This window comes from Peromyscus maniculatus, chromosome 21 (genome assembly GCF_049852395.1).
Source record: "Peromyscus maniculatus bairdii isolate BWxNUB_F1_BW_parent chromosome 21, HU_Pman_BW_mat_3.1, whole genome shotgun sequence".
Lineage (NCBI taxonomy): Eukaryota > Metazoa > Chordata > Mammalia > Rodentia > Cricetidae > Peromyscus > Peromyscus maniculatus.
In genome coordinates, this window is record NC_134872.1 from 52508687 (window position 1) to 52516358 (window position 7672).

The window sequence follows — 7672 nt, forward strand, 5'->3', positions numbered from 1 at the left end:
ATCGCTGTGGTGCCTTTTGGAGTAAAATTAGTAACAGAAGCCTTGTTTGGAGGAACTTGGTAGCAAGACTGTCCCTGTGATGGGCAGAGGGAATCATGGAAAAGAGATGGGCGTGGGGGCAGGGGTGTTGCTGGAAGGGAGCAGGCATGGCAGTTGCTAGTTGGCACACTTGGTCGACCTGGCACGTCTGAGTCTAAGGAGGTGTCTGAGGAAATGCCTTTTGCTACAGAAGGTGGTGGGCCGCCTCTCATCACCCTGCCAGGCCTCAAATAAACTCAAGGTCCCTCCCAACCTCCCCCCAAAATGTCCATCTCAGGACGGGTGACCTAGTCTGCTGTGCCCCAAGGAGGCTGCCCTCGGGGAATTGCAGAAGTGAGGTCATAATGTTGCCTTGTCACCAGCTCCAGACAGGTGTCAAATGTCAACCTGCTGCCAGGACCGAGCCCGGATCTGAGGGCAGCAGCAAGCACCACAGAAACTTTACTTTGGATGGAAGTCTGAAGGCAGAAGGAGGCTGACCTTTGAATTTTCCAGCACAGCCTTGACAAGTTCAGAGAGTGAGCGGAGAAGAAAGTAGGTTAAGTGGGAAGGGGAAGCCATCAATCACTTCATTCCCGGGGAGGGACAGAAAGGAAAGGCTGGGTAGTACCCACAGGAAACATGATTGCTTCTCGGCTCACTGCAGGGGCATGCCCACTAGCAAATGCTCCATCTCCCCGTTATTTATATGGTCACAAAAGAAAGACTGAGAAGAAAAAAGACTTTTATTTCTCACCAAGCACTCACTGCAGGTAGGAGCTGGGTGTTTCTCTTTTTTGTCTTGAACAGTCAGGGCTGGGGGGCTTGTTTTGTTTTTCTCAGCTTTTGTGTGTGTGAATTTCTTGTTGCTGGCTTTGGGGCTTTGTCTTTCTTATTTTTCCAGCAGGTCCTAGTCACAGAAAACAGCCGGGGCTCTAAGTGAATACTTTTCTGTAAAAAGACTTGTATGACCATGTGTGACTTGCGAATTATACCACAATGGTTACAGAAAGACTGGATGCCAAGACTTCAATGGATGCTAAAAAGCCAGGTGAGGGCTGGTGAGATGGCTCAGTCCAGAGTTCATACTCTACTAGAGGACCTGAGTTTGGATTCCAATGGCTAATCAGGCAGCTCACACCTGCCTCTAACTCCAGCTCTAGGGGATCTAGTGCCCTCTTCTGGTCTCTTTGAGCACTGCACCTATGTGCACAAACACATGCATATATACACACAATTAAAATAAAAATTAAAGCTTTATTAAAAAACCCAACAAGTTGATGGGACTGGGGGGACAGCTCTGTGGCCAAGACCACTGGCTGCTCTTCAAGGAATCAAGACCAAGGTTTGATTCCTCTCACCTATGTGGTATCATATAACCATCTGTAATTCCATTTCCAAGATACCCAACAGCCCCTTCTAGCCTCTGTGGGCACTTGCACACTCAGGCACATATAGGCATACAAACATACATAATTAAAAATAAAAATAGAAAAAGTGATAGTATCATAACAATATTTTGGCATTTTCCCCCCAAATCAACATGCAAACTATAGAAATCATTTAGAGGAAGAAAGAGAACATTGCTGTCAGGTGTCTGGTGTCTGCCTTCTCTGGAGGTGAGAGCCAGGTTCCTGCATGCTTGCCAGCCACCTCTGACTCGCTCCTGTTGGTGGCGGCTGCTGCTTTTCATTATTTGATTCTCTGGCAGTTTCATACATGTGCATAATGACTTTTAGTCATCTTATCCTCCTCCCAGTGAAACCCTTCTTCTCCCCAACAAAAGCCCCTCCTACTTCTGGGTCTTCCTTTGTGTGTGAGCCACTCAGTCTAATTAGAGTTGTTTGCATGGGCATGGGTAGAAGGTTATTTCCTGAAGCAGAGACAACTTGTCAGTGGCTGCACTATTACAGATGATGGTAGCAACTCCCCGGGTGACCATTCACTTCCATTAGTCCTGAAGGGAAGGGTGGGACCTCATGGGCCCCTCCCACACACTTGATGAATATTGACAGGCCTGATCTCCAGCAGCTCTTGTTCAGGTAACCACATGAAGACAGTGTGTAGATAGGAGTTTTCCTGTGTCCTGCAGCCATTCATTCCCAAATAAACACACAGAGGCTTATATTAATTATAAGCTGTTTGGTTTATGGTCTAGGCTTATTACTAACTAGCTCGCTCATCTTAAATTAACCCATTTCTATTAATCCATGTATTGCCACGTGTCTTGTGGCTTTACCTGAGTTCCATTACATCTTGCTTCTCAGGAGGCAGCTCTCAGCATTTCCACTGACTCTGCCTTTCTTCTCCCTGAGTCCCTCTTGGGTTTCCTGCTGGCTGTCTCCTGTCTTGCCATAGGTCGAAGCAGCTTCTTTATTAACCAGTGGTAGCAACACATATTCACAGCGTACAGAGAGACCACCCCACAGCAGCAATGGCTGTGTCATGGCCAGAAGACATCTTTTTGCTGCACATTCCCCAGCTTCTGGCTCTGACATTCTTTCTGTCCCCTCCTCCCTGAGCCTTGGAGAGGATGACAGAGTTGTCCCATTTAGGGATAAGTATGACTCCAGCCTTCTTGATCCCAAAGAAGTTCAAATAAAATGCTATTACCACACTCTTTCTGCATCTGTCTCCTCCCACCCTTTCTTGGTGTCTGCCCTAGGGCAATCAATCTACCTCACAGTGCAGAAAGAACAAGGCTACCCCAAGCAAGGCTGATGACAGACCTGTTCGTGGTCTTCCAAGTGAAGATCACGCTGTTTCCCCAACTGTCTACCTAGGGCTGGTGTTCTAAGGCCAACATTTCTGATCACAGGCATTGGTTATTCCCTTGCACAGCGCTGTACCGGGTTTCACCAATTCCATCCTGTCTCCTCTGAGTGCTAGGGAGGCTGAGAGGACCTGTGTTGCCTCCAGAGTGCAAATCTCAGGGTTCCTCAGAGTGAAGATTCTCTCTCTGGAATCTTCCCCTGGGTGGGTTAGGACACTGGAAATAGGGGCAGCTGGGGACACAGTAGAAAGTACGGCAGGATTTTTTGTTGCTGGTCGGCGCATCAGCCTTTCACTAAGGTAAGTGATTCCTTTTTAAACAGCATCCCTAAGAAAGAAGTGGGGTCAGGGAGACAGCCCTGCAGGTAAAAGCTCTTTTTTTTTTTGGTTTTTCTAGACAGGGTTTCTCTGTGTAGCTTTGCTCCTTTCCTGGATCTCACTCTGTAGACCAGGCTAGCCTCAAACTCACAGAGATCTGCCTGCCTCTGCCTCCTGAGTAAATGGTTTAGTGGTTAAGAGCACCTGCGGCTCTTCCAGAGGACCTGGGTTCAAGTCCCAGCACACATGTGAGATATAGCAGGAGGCTGGATAGGACACATACACATGTCTGGGTAAATAATAAAAAGAAAAAAAAGAATGAACAGAATCGACTCATAATTGATTATGAGACAGGTAAAAGCTCTTAACGTACAAGTCTGAGTTCAGTCCCCAGAAGCCACGTAAAAAGGCAGGCGTGACGGTGCCCATCGGTTACCTCAGCGCTCCGCAAGTGAGATGGCAGGTGAGGACAGGAGAATCAGGTGGCCGGAGTATGCAGTGGGGCAGAAACCTACTCCCAAAGTTGCCCTTTGACCTCCACATGCTTCATATGGGACATGCACACCAACACACACACACACACACACACACACACACACACACACACACCACACACTTTTAATTTTTAAAACACTTTCCTCTCTGTGTATGGGTGTTGTGCCTGCATGTATGTCTGTGCACTTGTTTGCACACCTGCTGCCACAGACATTAGAAGATTGTACCAGAAGCTCTGGAACCGGAGTTACAGAAAGCTGTGAACCACCGTGTGGGTGCTGGGAATCCAACCCGGGTCTTTTGGAAGAACAATAAAACGAAGAAATGGGTAGTTTAAGTATTATCTAAAGTATCCTTTAAACCCAGAATTGTCTTATGTCAAAGCTCTTTTCCTGGTAAGATGGAAGAGATGGAGGGGAGCTGCCTTCTTGGAATACCCAAGAAGTGTAACAAAACAGAGTTAAATTAATATTGCATCCTTTCAAAGCCTGAGTGTTAATATTTTACACTGGGGTCTTTAGAAAACTAACAAATGTTTATGCTTCTTCCTGGTGTGTTTCACTTAACCACCCATAAAAATGATTTCCTTAGATGACATGCCTGGAGATTCAGGTATAATCGCCCCATTAATCTGAATACTTTTTATATATTTGTGTGTGTACGTGTGTTTGTGTGTGTGTGTGTGTGTGTGTGTATGTGTGTTTGTGTGTATGTATGTATGTGTTTGTGTGTATTTGTGTGTATGAGTATGTGGGTATATGTGTTTGTGTGTGTGTGTGCATGCACGTGTACACAAGCATGCGCATGCCACAGTGCATGTGTGGAGGTTAGAGGACCTTGAGTGTCAGTTCTCAACATCCATTTGTGGAAACAGTTTCCTGTTATCTGGCCTGTCAGACTGTCTAGCCCACAAGCTTCTAGAAATTCTCCTGATTCAGCCTCTCAACTCTTTGTAGGAATGCTGGTATTGCAGATGGGCCCTACTCTGTCTACTTTCTGGGAACTTCAACCCGGGTCTGTCTGCCTTCACAGTAAGTACTTTTCCTCACTGAGTCCTCTCCCTGGTCTTCGTTCTCATATTCCTTACAGAGACACCACCAGATAGATTTCTCAGGAAACAGCCTTCATCCCAGGGTGGCCTTACCATGCAGGGTGAGATAAAGACACCATCTGTCTCCATCAGCGATGCTTGGAGAGACAAGCTTTGATGGACAGTAATCTGGGAAGCACCTGTTGAGACCTCCTAGGAGAAGTTATTCCTTCTGCCAGACAGAACGAGGAAATTGCCCTGGATAAAGGCAATCTCTCCTAGGCATAGCTAAATCTACGCCTACTTTCTGATTACTTTCTTCAACCAGAGAACAGGAGGGTTTTTGTTTGTTATTTTTCCTGTCTTGTCCCAGAGGTGCACAGTGTTGTTTTAAAAAGAATAAACAGGCCAGGCAGTGTTGGCACATGCTTTTAATCCCAGCACTCAGGAGGCAGAGGCAGGTGGATCTCTATGAGTTCGAGGCCAGCCTGGGCTACAGAGTGAGTTCCAGGGAAGGTGCAAAGACAGAGAAACCCTGTCTTGTAAAACCAATAAAATAAAATAAATAGTAAGTGGTGGTGCTGGTTACCGGGAGAAAAGGTCATGAGACATGACAAAATCCCCTCTGATACCTTTATTGGGGGGAGGGGGGAGACAAAAGAACCAGGCCTGGGGAAGAAGCACGTGGAGAGAGAGAGAGAGAGAGAGAGAGAGAGAGAGAGAGAGAGAGAGAGAGAGAGAGAGAGAGAGAGAGAGAGAGAGAAGGGGGAGGAGAGAACAGAGGAGAGTGGAGGAGTCTGTGTCTGGCTTTTTAAGGATGCCTGTACACATGCGCAGGTGGGCTCACAGAGCTACACCACGCATGCGCTGATTGTATGACTGTGCTGCCCGCATTTGGGCAATCACACAGCACAAGGATGATGTAAGACACAAGACCCCTTGCTTAGCTCCTGAACTGCGTTCCTGCCATCAGGCAGCTGGAGTGGCAGCAGAATCCTAACACACAGTCCGTTGACTGGTCCCAGACAGGCACAATTCCTCGGCTTGTAGACTGATGCAGTACGCACATCAGTCAGCCCTTCAGTCATTTAGAGAGTAAAAAACAGTCATACGGAGGCAAGGTGAATGTTTAGCACCCCCTCTTTGTGGGCGCCCATCACTCAAAATAAAAGTCCAAGACAGGGAAGGAAAGCAAAGTCCTGGCTTCTAAGGCCTTATTAATGGTTTATCATTTCACAAGCCTAAAAATAATAAAAAAATAAATAAATAAATAAAAAAGCACTATAACCTAATAGTCTATGACTAGAAAACACAGGGAATTCCAGATTTCTATTCCCCAAATTCCCTGAGTATCACCCCAATTTGCATAAACTAGGAACTTCTTATTCATTCGTTTTTGATGCTTTTTCATTTAGAAAGGGTTGCATGTAGCCCAGACGGGCCTGAAGCTCAATTAGACAAGGCTGTCCTTGAGTTTCCAATCCTCCTGCCTCTACCTCCTAAGTGCTGAGATTTCAGGCATATTCCACCATACACACCTAAAACAAGAATTTTTAAAATTACATTTTTATTTATTGTGTGTGTGTGAGTCTGAGTGGGTGAAGGAGTGTGCACACTGAACATTATGTTCAGTGGTGGAGTATTTACCTAGCATTCTTTCTTTTTTTCCCAACAAAAGCAAGTTTGGTTTATCTGAATAGTTTCATTAAAAAAGTCTACAAAGGTTATCAACTGAAGCACAAGGCTCAATCCTACAAGAAGTGCACCACCCGGAGTTAGTGCAAAATGTACTGTTAGTGCATCACCCGGAGTTAGTGCAAAATGTACTGTTAATGCATCACCTAGAGTTAGTGCAAAATGTACTTTTAGTGCATCACCTGGAGTTAGTGCAAAATGTACAGTGAACGGCTGCTCAGAATCCAAGGTTTGAATTCAGTTTTAAATAGTGTACATTGTTAACAAAAGTAAAACATTTATAATTGGGAAAGTTCTTTTTAAATGTTGAGAAAGGCACTCTATTACCTAGCATGCTTGAGGTCCTAGGTTCAATTCCAGCACTGCAGTTAAACCAAGGAAGTAGAATGGGTGCCTACTTCTGCCGCACACCCGGGATTAACTCGCTGGGTTAGACATCAACTGATTAGCAAGTGTACCTGTTACAAGCACCGGCACCGTGCTGGCTGTTTCAGAAAACGGGTTTCAGAGGTTAGAGGTGGCTCAGCAGTTAAAAGTTAAGTTGCTGCTCTTGCAGAGGACTGAGTTTCATTCCCAGCACCCACATTGGTCAGCCCACGGCTGCCTGCGTCTCCAGTCCCACAGGATCTGATGCCCTTTTCTGGCCTCTTTGGGCCCACAATTACATGGCATATATTCACATACACATATACCTAACGAGAAATAAAAATTAAATATTTTTTAAAAGAAAGAAAAACAGAAGAGGTTAAAAATGTATTTTCACCGGGCAGTGGTGGCGCACGCCTTTAATCCCAGCACTCGGGAGGCAGAGCCAGGCGGATCTCTGTGAGTTCGAGGCCAGCCTGGGCTACCAAGTGAGTCCCAGGAAAGACGCAAAGCTACACAGAGAAACCCTGTCTCGAAAAAGAAAAAAAAAATGTATTTTCACCTTGAATGCACATTTGATGAAAAAATATGATCACAGATGAAATGTGAACGAGCAAAATGAAATGATATTCAATTAAGATGTTCCATATCTGATGTCAGGGGAGTCATCTCACTGCTGATACAACCTTTCTTCTGTTCATTCAATTCCTTAGCTCAAACTACCCCTTCCCAAGCAGGATTCTATGACTGGAGGATTTCCCACCAAGCTGGCTCCTCCTTGTATTGTTTATCTTAAAGCTTTTAGATATTCATTCCTTTTTTTAAATCTTAGTCTTGTTTTTTAGATTTATAGATTTTATTTTATGTGTGTGAGTGTTTTACCTGCACAGATGTCTGTGTACCATGTGCATGCCTGGTGCCCAAGGATGTCAGAGAAGGCATCGGATCCCCTGGGCTTGGAGTTACAGCCATATGGGT

At 45.5% G+C, this 7672-nt stretch overlaps 1 long non-coding RNA gene across 2 annotated transcripts; it reads left to right on the top strand.

Moving 5' to 3' along the window:
* Positions 1-413: 413 nt before the first annotated feature.
* Positions 414-5092, top strand: LOC121824797 (uncharacterized). Of its 2 annotated transcripts, none has more exons than XR_013046918.1 (4): positions 414-573; positions 686-791; positions 923-1069; positions 4560-5092. It is a non-coding gene; the product is annotated as an uncharacterized LOC121824797 (long non-coding RNA). The 2 variants fall into 2 exon arrangements; XR_013046919.1 differs by having other exon boundaries at positions 926-1069.
* Positions 5093-7672: the final 2580 nt, after the last annotated feature.